We start from the raw sequence: 14,775 nt of genomic DNA, 5'->3' as shown, positions 1-14,775 counted from the left end.
TATATATATATATATATATATATATAATAGCTTTTGTAATTGAGATCTCCCTCTCTCCCTACCTAATGAGACCTGATAAAGCCATAACCTATAAATACAAGTTTGCTCACTTTGTTTTTGTTTTTTTTTATTATTTGGCTTTATTAAGAACTATGAGCCAATTGTTTATAAGAAATAAGCACTTTTATATAGCTTTGGGTTTACTGCACCCTATTCAGGGGGGAGGGTTGACAATTGTATTCAGAAAGAATACTGAATAGGAAATCCAATAGTAAATTTCCTTTTTCTGTCTGATTTCTGCCCTATATGTGAAATTGACCAAATTTTTAATCAAATGGTATTCTACTATCTTTAAACTTTTAGATTTTTCTGATCAATTTATAAGCTAAAAGATGAATATTTTTTTGTATGTTTCCATGCTCTTTAAAACTACACTAATTGTCACCTTACAAATTCTAGTTTAAGCCTATAAATGAGACCTTAAAGTACACAAAAGAAATATAATATCCTACTTCATATTCAATGCTTTTTCTATATATCATAATTTTTGTAATTGAATTTCCCTCCCACTTAACAAGACCTGATAAATCCCTAATCTATAAATACAGGTTTGCTTACTTTGTTGTTTTTTGATGTTTTTTCAATTTGGCTTTATTAGGAGTTATGAGCCAACTATTTATAAAAAATAACCACTTGCATACAGCTTTGGGTTTATCACACCCTATTCAGGGGGCAGGAGAGGTTGAAAATTTTATTTGAAAAGAATATTAAGTAGAGCATCAAATGGTAAACTTCTTTTTTTTGTATCTGATTTCTGCACTATACCTGAAATTAGCCAAGTTTTGAATCAAATGGCATTCTACTATCTTTTAACTTTTGGATGTCTTGGTTATTATGCAATCTAGGCTATAAGATGAATATTTGTGAAAGTTTTCATGCTCTGAAAAACTACACTAATTGTCACCTTACAAATTCTAGTTTGTAACATAAAGGAAGCCTTAAAGTACAAAAAAGAAATATAATATCCTACTCCCTATTCAATGATCTTTCTACATATAATACTTTTTGCAATTGAATATCTTCAACTGCCCCTCCCCCTCCTCATCCCACAAAATGCCACTAAATCCCTTAAATTAGGGGAAATAGCCTCTCTCTTGTGATTCTTGCCTTACTCTTAAAACAGTCAACCAACACTTGGTTCAATTAATAACAGCAGTTGTTAATAACACAAACACTCAAGAATTACACTAAATTAGATCTGAGAAAACTGGTTTCAGAGCCACAAAGACAAGAAATATTTAATTTGGGCTAGATATTTTCACATTGGGGGGGGGGATAAAGAATAGAGGGTCTGCATGCAAAATATGTTAGCTACAATTATTTTGGATATTTTGCAGTAGGAAATATGGTAAAATTCTAGTTTAGTGACTTCTTGCTATCTTGGAAAGGGGTTAGGTTAGGAAAATGAAACTTTCAGGGATGGGTCTACAGGCTAAAATATGTCCTGGGAAGGTAGGCTATTTTGAAGTACCCACCTTGACTCCTTCTCCCTCTAGAGGGCCCTGACCTTTGACAACCTTTAAAAATATGTGTGTTATAAAAGTGAAGCCTTGCAAAATAGATCTTCTGATAAAGTACAACAAAATTGTTTTCAGCTTCACAACTTTGCTCAATCTCAATTTATAAGGTTTTAAGGATATGCAAATAGATTTCCTAAATTATGAAAAAGAACACAGATATGGCTTAGAATTTTACTCAAATAATACAAATTGCATTTTCAGAACTAAAGTCAGAGAAAAAGCAACCAATAACTGAAAATTAAGGTAAAATGTTGTTTTGTCAAAATTTCAATATGTACAGACCTGTCACATAGGTGAGTTTCAGGGTCCTCTAGAGAGAGAAAGAGTGGATATGGGTACTTTAAAATACCTTCCTGAGATATACCTTAAACTTTAGACTCATCACTGAAAACTTCATTTCATAAAGTTCTAGTTAGCCTAATTGACTTTTGACTATCTTGGAAAGGGGTTAGGTTAGGAAAATGACACTTTCAGGGATGAGTCTAAAGGCTAAAGTATGTCTTGGGAAGGTATTTTGAAGTACCCACCTCTACTCCTACTCTCTCTAGAGGGCCCTGACCTTTGATGACCTTTAAAATATGTGTGTTATAAAAGTGAAACCTTGTAAAATAAATCTTTGGCTTGAATGAAGTACAACAAAATTGTTTTCAGCTTCACAACTTTGCTCAATTCCAATTTATAAGGTTTTAAAGAGATGCAAGTACATTTCCTAAGTTTTGAAGAAAAACATTGATGTGGCTCAGGATTCTACTCAAATAACAGGAATTGCATTTTCAGAACTAAAGGCAGAGAATAAGCAACTGGTAACTGAAAATTAAGGTAAAATGTTGTTTTGATAAAATTTCAATAGGTATAAACCTGTCATGCAGGTGAATTTCAGGACCCTCTAGAGGGAGAAGGAGTGGAGGTGGGTACTTCGAAATACCTTCTTAGAACATAGGCTACTTTAGCCTTTAGACCTATCCCTGAAAGTTTCTTTTTCCTAACCTAACCCCTTTTGGAGATAGCAAGAAGTCACTCAACTAGAATTTTACCCAAACTTAACACTGTCTAAATAATTTAATACCCCCCCCCCCCTAATATGTAAATGCATAGCCCCCAGTAGACTAGTGTATTCAACCACTTCATGATCAAGTGATAAGGTTTTAGTCTACTTTGTGAGTTAGGATATATTTAAGCATAATATTGGAGTATAGCTACGCTAATTCCTTTTAGTCTCTAGGCTTAGTCACAATTAGGTCAATCACAGCAAAAATGGGTCAAAGCACCATTTAAGCTGCTGTCACCTACAAGACTATGTCTGGGATTAACTTAGAGTAGCTAAGCTTTAAATTTTACTACTGTTAACAAATGCCAGTAAGTGCAATAACTAAATCGATAATGACATATTTACTCTTTTTCAGTTTGACTTCCGCCATGTTTTCGTCAGTATCTTCTTTAAACAGAAAACGGTATTATTTTTAACAAATAAAAAATAGATAGCGTAATCGCTAGTGCTCGAAGATCTCTTATTCGACGTGTCTCACGAGACGTAAATTGCGTTAGCAAGTAGTGAGGTTTTCTACTTGAAATGGTCTGGTCTGGATTAGTAGTCGGATAAGTTACACCTGCTAACCCTAAAAAATACAGGATATTTTTTGGAACACACATTAAAAGACCTGCACAATCGACATCATTATTTCTTTACAATATAGATAATTTGCTGTTTGGCGAAAACTGTGATCCTGTAAATTGCAATCCAGCAATGGTAAAACAAGTGAGCTTCAAAAGTATTTCAGCACCTTTTGAAAATTTTCTCAAAGATTTCTTAAGTGCGAAAGCACAAAGTTCAATTTATTTGTTAGATCTTTCTTTTACAAGTCATGTTGACTAACAAAAAACAAAAAATAAAGCTTAACATAAATAAAGTATAAGTAAATAAATAAAAAAATAAATAAATAAATAACTATAACATAAATAAAACCATATAAATACCATCACCACCGCATCACCACAGGCATTAAGTGTTCGTACAAGAGCAATAATATGCAGGGTTTTCAGCTAGTAGGTCAATGCATGTGATCCATGAGCATCCAAAATACGTCACTATTAGCTAAAATGTACCCATCTTGAAACCTCAAAAACTGAAGGAGATTAATTTTTTTACCAGCTGGTTACCATCAAATACATTGAAAACAAAACAAAAATCCTGAGGATAAGTGACATCATATATAAACAAATAATTCAATCTTTTCAAAATGGAAAAAGATATGTGAAATACTATCCAAAGAACAAAAAGCAAGAGTAATAGTATAATACGGTACACCTTCAGGGCTACTAAGTAAGCTGTGTTCACAGCTAAGTACATATGATTATTGCTGCTGTTCGTCTAGCTGCTTACAGCTTTTCAGTTGAAAAGTTTCCGGATATTTGTTTGATGTAATGTTTAAAGGATTATATCTGTTGAAGTTAATATTAAGCGGACTAGTCGGATAAAAAATAGTTGAACGTACTACAGATGTCCAACTGAGAATATTTCATGTTCAATAATAGTCTAACAGTATTTATTTAAAAATTTTAATTTTTTGTTTTATATGAGAGCGAATTAGCAGCCAGAATTGTTTTTGAACGATTTTAATGATATGTATGAATTAATAAAATGTCTGCTCCCCAAACTTCAACTATTTGTGGCTCTTGAAAATTGGTTTGTACTTGCTTGATATAAGAAATTGATCGATTTAATTTTCGCTTGTATCTCTCAAATCTCTTCTTTCTTTTGTATTATTTGATGTGATTTACAATTTGTTCCTCTTATTTAAAATATTCCATTACTTCAAAACAACAAGTTTAAGTCTGTTTCACTGTGTAGTAAGTTAATGCTGTTTAACGACTTTTAATAATGTCTAATGCTGTTTCGTGTTTAATTTTCATTAGATTAAACGAAGCAAGATTTTTTTTTCGTTTATTAGGGAATAATTTGGGGTTTATAGTCTCTTATTTTAAGTTTCCCAATCTGTTTATTATTTCGGGGATATCAATAAAAATTACACCTTTTGATGTTTAAACATCTTTAAAATGGAAACCAGGAAAGAGAAAGACATCCTAACAGTGGAATAAATATACGTATATTACCAAATTTTCGCTCACTTTTGCAAAAGAAAACTGGAAATGACTCACTTTAGTTTAAGTGAATTTGTGTCCTTTCTTGAGTTTGTTTTGCAATAGCAATAACCATGCAAATTTATTAAGGTGTCAGTGACAACAATTAGAAGGATGGGGAGGATAAGTTTATAGAGCCAAAGTATCTTTAGGATATTAGGATCCAAAGTTTTACTTTATGGTGATTACCTTGATGCACATCATGGGCCTTAATGTGGATATCCTAATATGTTTTCTCTTTAGATTGTTTTACTCTGGGTAACCTAGCATATTTATTCAGGTGCCAATGGCACTAATTAGGGGGAGAGTGGCATGGAATATTTCGCTTCCCTTTTTTTGCCGTCAGATATTTCTAAAAATGCCTTCTTTGGTGTTTCTATTGAAAACTACTCTTTTTTTATGACATAATCTGAACACATTACGTGGACACATTGCTTTATGATAAGAAATTCATCAAGTTTTTTAAAGCCATCAAAAGCTACGAGACTGATAAACTTTGTATCATTTCTTAGAAAGGGCGAGAGCGCCCTTAAAAATAAAACTCTTCTTAATAAAAATAACAGATTCAGCATATCAGGGAACCATACTATAAGGGTTTTTAGCTTTTATCTGAAAATATGTGAAATACTGTAAGCTCTACCAGAAGAGAGGTCACGGATGCTTTTTTATTCGTACTGTTTATTATTTTTTGCCATTAGTGGGGAGACTAGGCCACCCTCCCTCCCATGCTGCTTTTTTACCAAAGTCATCCAATCTAAATTTTAAAATAGCCATTTTGATCAGCATAGTTGAAAGGTCACGTATCTTTTCTCTTGGGGTGACACGACCCTGCAAGTCCGTGGAGAAAAGGGTTGCAAGTTACTTATGAAATTTGTCTAGTGTTAACATATGGTTTTTGTCATTGGGAAGTAAACAGACATTTTTGGGGAGTGGGATTTTATCTGGGTGGAGTTTCCTTTGTGGGGGATTTTCCAAGGGGAGAATTTACCATCGGGAGGAAAGTTTTCGAGGAAGAGCTTTTAAAGGAAAACTATGCACGGAATTTACGACTTCTTATACAAGCTTCTTTTTAGTTGATTTACTTGTTCTTTGCAAATTTAATTTTACATGCGAAGACATTCGAACTGTAAAATTATGGGAAAAAATATCAAAATAAAAATATGGAGATGAAAATTTCGATATATCGTTTAGTCAATTATCTCAAAACACTCCTTTTGTGCCTCTTAAATAGATACAAATTTTGTTCTTAGTCATGGGTTAAAGCAAAGAATGGTCATAATGACAAGTGGTCATAATTAAATTGACTTAGCTGATTGAATTCTTGATGCATTTGTTTTTGAAAACACTTTGAAACTACTGTACTGAAAATTAAATTAGGTAAGAATAGCTAATCTTAAAAATACCCTTGGTCACACATTTCATGAAGTCAATTGTGCTAGCAACGTATCAAAATTGATGCATTCTTGATGCATTTGTTTTTGAAAACACTTTGAAACTACTGTACTGAAAATTAAATTAGGTAAGAATAGCTAATCTTAAAAATACCCTTGGTCACACATTTCATGAAGTCAATTGTGCTAGCAACGTATCAAAATTAATGCATTCTTGATGCATTTGTTTTTGAAAACACTTTGAAACTACTGTACTGAAAATTAAATTAGGTAAGAATAGCTAATCTTAAAAACACCCTTGGTCACACATTTCATGAAATCAATTGTGCTAGCAACGTATCAAAATAAAATTACCTCACTACTGTTAAACATTTTGGAAAATTTAAATGGAGAGATTTTTGCTGTTCGGGTTAGAAATTTAAATAGGATTATAAAACATGCTTGATTCTAGTGCTATCTTTACTACACTCTTTTATGATAAGGAAATGGGGCATACCTACCTAGATATGTAATGGTCACTGCTGTGAAGATACAATACGAACGTAAACCTGAACAGAGACTTGTCCAGTCCAGTTGCAGGTAGAGCATTATCCTATCTAATAGCATTATGAAAACATGCGTTTGTGGTTTTGAAGGATTAGGTTTTGCTTCATAGCCAGTCTAATTGAGAACTTCGTCGGCCCATGTATTTTAATAGAAATGAGAGATCTGGCAATCTCTCAAGATCTCACAATCTCTCAAAAGATCTGGCAATCAATCCTTATAGTTAATCTAAGGTACTACATCAGTAGCAAAAAATCATTTAAAACGAGCTTTCGTGTCTGGTTCGTGGACCATCAGCATTACTAAGACATTAATATGCCACACCGAAGCACGTGGACTTCCCCTGCTATGATTTTTTTTATTTTTTAATATTTGACTTGCTCAGGCTTGCTATTCGCTCAATTAAACACGAGTGTAAAACATATTTTGTCCCTATATGTAAAATGACCAAAGATTATATTGTTCAAAAATCCATTGAATACTGCAAGGAGAAATCAGTTTATGCTACTACAGGTTTTTGGTGCTTACCAAGATCTCTCACTTAAATATTCTAGCTAACATCCTAAGCATCACACCATTTCGGCCAGAAAAGATAATTGAAGAGATAACTCTTGGAAATCATCATCTAGTATTAAACATTTTTCAAAAATCTCTAGATTCCGTTTGATTTTTTATTTCTCAAATCCATGTTCCTTCACTGTCTTTCTTCTGTGCTCACTTTGCTTCTTAAATTTTATGTTTCTTCACTTTCACTACCTTATTGGACACGCACCATCACAAATCGGTAGAAAAACAGACATTAGATTATCAAGTGCTCTCGTAAGGAATTTTTCGTCAAAAAACACGGGGGTCCAATTAACGGGGTCCAAACATAAACTTCCTCCGCAAACTTTTGAAGATTTCCTTTTTTCATAAGCGTTGTCTTGATTTTCTTTTTCTTTGGGCTCTACAACTAGCACTTCTGTCACTCACCAAAGGAAGATATTCAGAACCAGAAAAAGCCACAACTTCAGCATAACCAAGCTTCAAATCAGTATAACAAAATAAAATATTATCAGTTATGGTTGCATTCTATCCAGTAATCTTTGTGGGTACACTCACAAGCTGGTATAGATCATTCGACATTATAGAAGTTAAGTAATCAACATTATGATTAGACAAAACAAGCAAGTTAGAACTAGAATCACCCATTGCAATATGACTAGCTCCAGACGTTACCTTCGAAATCAGCCAACTCATACCCCCCACAAAATCATCCAGATGAGCACTGGGTGGCTTATAAACCATATTAATTATATTATTTCTCCCCTTAAATTCAATTTAAATTTAAAAGTTTCTACCCAACCTTCAATCCATATACTAAGATCAATCTTTTCATTACAATCCAACCATCACAAGGAATCCAACACCATCACGACCCATGACCGCTCGCCTCTTAACACGAAGATAAATACCAGGTAATGAATACTTTGAGAAGGACTGGTTTGAACCAAAAAATTATTTAAATAATTCTGTAATATCAAAAGAAGAAGAAAATTGTTCAATTAATTCCAAAATATCTAGGTAGCTAGTAGTTACGTGGACATCCCAAGAACACAGTCGTAGACTCATTTCATTTATATAATGAATGGATGGCAACCGAATATAATCACTCGCCCTAATAGACTTTAGCTCAAAAATCGGTACATCATCATCGTTGTTAATACCTCTTGATAGTAGTGACAGCATGATCACTTTAAGGGGGCCAGATATTACTCCGAATCCTTGTCCCGACACTTTTTTTAAACTTTTCAAAATGGAGGTGTTATTAATTTTGTAAGAGATGCAGGTGTCTATTATGTAATAGGATGTATTTACTTTTTCTTCTTACATAATAGAGTGTCTTTCTTTGATTGTTTAAAAAACCTCTGAGGGACAGGGCTTGTTTACTGTAGGATTTCTTTGGATGTTATGCATTAGGGAAAGTTTTCTTTGGGCGTTACGTAATAGAGAGTATTTTTCTTTAATTGTTTAAAAACCCTTGAGAGCCAAAAAAACCTTCAGGGACCGCTCAAGTAAGGGTATGGACCCAAGTGCTCATTAGCCAATATTTTCATGTTTCCACCACACATATTGCCATTTTGTGTCAGTAAACAAAGAATTTTCCACCGTTTTCTACGAGAAGAGCAGTTATATAGTCTAGAAGTCTGTTGATTTTCAAGGAACAAAGGTTTTTGTAAAATAAAAAAAAGTATCCTGCTATTGTTAGGAAACAGAACCATCACGCGATCTGCTATTGATAACTATACTTCTAGCGAGAATCGAGTAATTCTCTTTGTCACTGGGGGACGGGGGTTACAAAAATGGGTACAAGAATAGAATTCTCATCAGTCTTGCATAATATTTTGAAGATATTACTTGATTAAAAAAATGGATACGTCACAAAGATAACAACAGGTAGGTCTATTTCTATATACCCCTTCCCCCACCTAAAAATAAGATGTGCATCCTAAAATTTAACCTACTTTAAACGTGCTATATCGGAATAGAATTAAAAGCCCCTATCTTCCACACTAAAAGTTTTACCACGGATACATTTGTCTCGTTTTACCACTTAAACACACTTTACTTTTATTTTGCATCCTTTTACATCATACTGAAGAATTTTAAATTTATTTGTGATAGTTGGATTAAACACAAGTTACTTATTATCCTTCGTGGGCAGAGTGTATTTCAGCACAGACCATATTTAATGTGACCAAGTATCATCAGCCTTAGGCTAGTTAATCCTGAAAAAGGGGCGCTTGTATAGCACCTGTAATGTTTGCTAAATTCCAGCTATGAAAAGGGAACGATATTTTTTCACTAGAATTAAGAGATTAATGTTAAATTGAATTTTAGCGTGAAATGGCTACATAAATGTAACTTAGCTATGCGTTAACTAAAGGTAAGAGTAATATTCTTTCTTAATAGTGCAAAAAATAGGTAAACAAGGAAAATTTAATTGTAATTATTAATTACTAGCTGTTGGAGTGATGCTTCACGCCACCCCAACACCTAGTTGGTAGGGCGCTTCGTGCCCCCCAAGCCCCCCCCCCGCGTGTAAGTTGTTACGCGCCATTGTAGTTGTGTCCCTGTGTCCCACCTGTGATATATATATATATATATATATATATATATATATATATATATATATATATATATATATATATATATATATATATGTTTTTAACTACGTAAAACATGTGAATATACAACATTCTTCGCTGTCCCATTGTCTGTGCATATAAATAGATTGTCAGGTTTACTGACTCTTGAACATGCAACATATAATTGTCCATGGGAAAAACAATCCGTATTCAGATCTATACCTCATTATTCTAATGATGTGTCCCTGTGTCCCGGTTGTCATTTATATTCCCTGTGTCCCGGTCGTCATTTGTGTCCCGGTGTCCCAGTTTGTAATTTCTCTTTGAGTGTCCCGGTCGTCATTTATATTCCCTGTGTGCCGGTGTCCCGGTCGTCATTTGTGTCCCGGTGTCCCGGTCTGTAATTTCTATTCGAACAATCCTTGTGTCCCGGTCGTCATTTATATATCCCGCCTGTGCCCCCGGCGTCCCCGTTGTAGTTGTGTCCCTGTGTCCCGGTCGTCATTTATATTCCCTGTGTCCCGGTCGTGATTTGTGTCCGGGTGTCCCAGTCTGTAATTTCTCTTTGAGGTTCCCGGTCGTCATTTATATTCCCTGTGTCCCGGTCGTCATTTGTGTCCCGGTATGTAATTTCATCAGTTGACAAACATGACGTCAATCGACAAACAACTTCATGACGCATACAGCTCAATCCTTATAATGACGTCAGTCGACAAACATAACGTCAGTCGACACACAAACATGACATCACTCGACACACACACACACACACATACACACACACACACACACACACACACACACACACACACACACACACACACACACACACACACACACAGACAACTTATTTTTATATATATAGATTATTTGAGCCCTCTCCCCTTTATCAAAGTCAGATGTAACTATTGTTGTAAAATTACCGTATAATGCAAACCAGGTAAGTAAAATTGGTAAGATTGTTACAACAATCAAAATTGGTGCAATAAGGTAAAATTGGTAAAATAAGGTAAGATTGGTAAAATAAGGTAAAATAAAGTACTCTCTTGGAAATATAGGATAAAATTGGTGTTTTAGAGTTGTTCTGTAGCTACAAGACCCGCTGAACTTTTGTTTTCATCATCACTTACAGTTTAAAATAAAATTTACTAATGATTCTCATTTTTCAGGGTTTAAGAAAAGTCATGCCCCTTCATCTACAGTTTCATCGATTGACATAGCTGTAATCTTTTGCCTTTAGTGATCTTGTGCCTATGGTAATACATCGACAACTGGACATTTCCTGATTTTACGAAATCTATTTTTTTTACAATAAATATATAAAAATTAAATTTATCATTATTTGGAAATAAAAGCATAGTAGTAATTTTTCTAAATTTGAACATAAGAAATTTTACCCCAACAGCCTTGAATATTTAAATAGCCATATTCAGTCTCATTCCTCATATCATATACATGTTATTCTTAATTTTCTTTTTATAAAAGTACCAATTACAAGTAAAAACGAAGTTTGTAACATTTTGATGACTTTGATTAACTAAGCATACAATTATGAAATCAGAACATTCAGTGACTTTCACAGTCATCAAGACTGTCTTCAACATAATTTGCTTATACATCCAGCTCCTCTCCTGTAATATTGGATTCTGATTCAGGTGACCGTACCGTTTCCAAAGCCCCCTCTTTCAAACGTCCTGATTATGGTGCCGGGGATCACATATCAATTTCTACCTTCACCCTCCAATCGTGTCTTGCTTAGAGCTAAGTCTGTATTTATCTCAAGATTCTTTCAAAATAACTACTGGAGCTTTCGATTTTCAATTGACAAAGCTCTCTTCAAAGCTTATTCGACCACCACTTCCGCATGGAGTGGTTCTGGGAAGAAATAAACGAACAAAAATTAATATATTTATACGTCGTGGGTTTTTACTATAGGTAGTGCAATATGATTGCCCCTGACTTAAAAAGGCGAATTGAAATTTCAATTTCCCTTCTAATTGAAAACAGGGGGGGGGGATTTGCCACGGTACAGGATGGAATATTCCATTGGGTGTATATCTAGTGAGGAAAGGGGGTAAACATCGGCTCAGTGAAAATATGGCATGAATACAAGATTTCTCTAATATGTTAAATTTAAATTAAAAGTGAAGATATGGGTTCTACTTTGGCACTTCACATTGTTGAAAATCCAGATCATGTAGTTCCTTTTGATGAGGCAACTTTAATATTTGAAGCAAATAGTCTCTACATTCTTTTAGGAAGGCAATTAAAATTAAATCAAAATCCATAAATAGAGACTTTGTTTTAAATAGAGATACTGAAGTCATTCCTTTAAACCTAATTTTCTTTAACTTAAAATTAAAGGATTCGAATAACATTTTCTCCATTTTAAATTAAGATCATCTGACCACACTTTTAATGAAAATTAGGTCAGTAGACAAGCTCAACTACTAAGCAGAGAATTCTTGCCCAATCTAATTAGTGAATGTTCTTTTATTTATTCTGGCGTAGTTTTTTGGTTTGGTTGATTTAGCTTTTCTTATGCTTAGTTACAGCTAATTCAAAAGATCTAGTTTTTATTCTTTTTTGAGCACTAAAGACAGCTGGGTGGAAGTCCCTGACACATCTGCCTCTATCATTTTCGCTTCTTTTTTGCACGCTTGCTGGCATTTTCTTGGCTATTTAATATTATTATTTTTTACTATTTATCGTATGTCAATCCTGTTGTAGCCCTATACGTCTTTAAGAGTTCAATGAACTAATGTAATTTTATGTACTTGATCGTTTGATAACAAAAAACATAAGTCTGACAGGCAACCTTTTAAAATGGAGAGTACAGCAATACAAAAAAAAAAAAAAAAAAATCATGTTCAGTCATTTTTCTTCTAGCCTTTTTGCACCTTTGTGCTCTGAAAATTGCAAGGCGTTGTAAAATATTTTTGCAAAATATGTAAGATGCCAGTAAAATTTGTAAAATATTGACAAAATAGGCTAAGCACGTAAATTACGTAAAATACGTAAATAACATAAAATAGGTAGAACTCCAATTTTACAGTGACCAATTTTACTACCTACAACAGTAGATGTAACTTTAAGCAACAGGCTAAAAGTTTACTGATTGTCTGGCTTCTTTCCTTCAGCATAGTCTATATTGCTCATAAACAATTTACCTAAACCACCCGAAAATTATAGCCTAACTACTTTTTGTTATCTTGAAAAAGCGATTTGGTTGGGATGATTTTACGATAACACTTTCCATAAAAACCTTATATGCCCTCGACGCAAAACTCACAATCCTTGATCCGAGGGCTACGGTGGTTGTCATCCTTAAAGGCGTAATTTCTGGACCTTTCAACTACTTTGAACAAAGTGGCTCTCTCAGAATTTTGAGCGGAGATGTTTACACAAACGAGTTGAAAAGTAGTTTTCTGTTTGACTTTTAGTTGCATTAAATTAAAACTAGCAGACCAAATAAAATGATAGCAGCAGAAAATAGTAACGCAAAAAGAAGGCTGAATTATTGAACAAATTCCCACCAGAAAAACAGTTAGGCTAAGCCTAATCAGTAAACTTGTTATTCACAGCATAGTTTAGCTGAAATGAAGGTGGATTTCTTTTTTTTTACAGGCCATATTGATTGACATTTTAAAAACGTGTTTATAAAAAAAAAACTGGCTCGTGGGCGTCCTGTGGTGGCGCAGTGGGTTTGACCTTAGCTTGGTAATACGGGACCCAGAGATCGAATCACGCTGCAGGAATGCACAGCAGAGCCGACACAGGGACCTTAGTAGTCAAGAAGCGTCGTCAATCTGATTAAATAAAAAAAAACAAGGTTTTTGAAATGGAAGTAAGGAGCGACATTAAAACTTAAAACGAACAGAAATTACTTCGTATATGAAAGGGGCTTTTCCTCCTCGACACTCCGCTCCTTACGCTGAAGTTTTTTATTGTTTTAAAAAGTAGAGTTGCGAGAAAGAATCAAACTTTAGTGCAAGGAGCGGGGTGTCGAGGAGGAAAAGCCCCTTTCATATACGAAGTAATTTCTGTTTGTTTTAAGTTTTAATGTCGCTCCTTACTTTCATTTCAAAAAACTTGTTTTTTTATTTAATTTCTGAAAGTTTTTGAATTAATGCATGTCTGATTTTGGCTCTCATAAATTACATAACAATACATAAATTATTAAAATGAAATTTCCATATTAATTCTTTTTTTTTTTGGCTAAATGGCTTTCTCTTAGTTTTGATCAGACGATTTTGAGAAATAAGGGGTGGGGAAGGAGGCCTAGTTGCCCTCCAATTTTTCGGTTACTTAAAAAGGCAACTAGAACTTTTAATTTTAACGAACGTTTTTATTAGTAAAAAATATACGTAACTTAAGAATTAACTTACGTAACGAACTTTTATATTCTTATATTTTTGATTATATATATGAGAGGGTTTGTCCCCTCGTTAATACCTCGCTCTTCACACTAAATCTTAAGTGACCCCTGAATCGGAAAGGCCGTAGAATAAATAGTTGAAATTACTAAAAATAATTTTTCATAAAGATCGAAGTATTTATCTCCTCCTAAATACCTCGCTTTATGCTAAAGTATTTTTAGAACCCATCATATGCGTAATAATCTCTGTTCGTTTTAAATTTTAATGATTCTCCTTACTTTCAATTGAAAAAACTTTTTCATGTTTACATTTTCATTGTTTTTTTTTAATAGTAATGCTAGAAAATCCTGCGCCCTTTTCATTGAATTTCTCTTCCCCCATGAAATATTCCTCCAAGGAAAGATCCTCCCATATAGACCCCTCCCCTGAACCCCACACCCAAACCAAAAAAATCCCCCTGAAAACGTCGGTACGCTTCCCAATAACCATTACTGTATGTAAACATTGGTCAAAGTTTGCAATTTGCAGCCCTCCCCCAGGGACTGTGGGGGGTATGTCATCCCCAAAGACATAGTTATTATGGTTTTCGACTATGCGGAACAAAATGGCTATCTCA

General features: G+C 34.0%; 1 protein-coding gene across 1 annotated transcript in view; it reads right to left on the bottom strand.

Annotated features, from left to right (window-relative positions):
* Nucleotides 1-3,023, bottom strand: part of LOC136025989 (monocarboxylate transporter 14-like) — an 88,436-nt gene extending 85,413 nt beyond the window's left edge. The window contains exon 1 of the mRNA XM_065702132.1: nucleotides 2,974-3,023. The gene's annotated coding sequence lies outside the window, so the exon portion shown is untranslated. The remainder of the gene's footprint in view (nucleotides 1-2,973) is intronic.
* Nucleotides 3,024-14,775: the final 11,752 nt, after the last annotated feature.

The sequence above is a fragment of the Artemia franciscana genome, chromosome 1, assembly GCF_032884065.1.
Source record: "Artemia franciscana chromosome 1, ASM3288406v1, whole genome shotgun sequence".
NCBI lineage: Eukaryota > Metazoa > Arthropoda > Branchiopoda > Anostraca > Artemiidae > Artemia > Artemia franciscana.
This window is presented reverse-complemented; position numbering and strand designations above follow the sequence as displayed.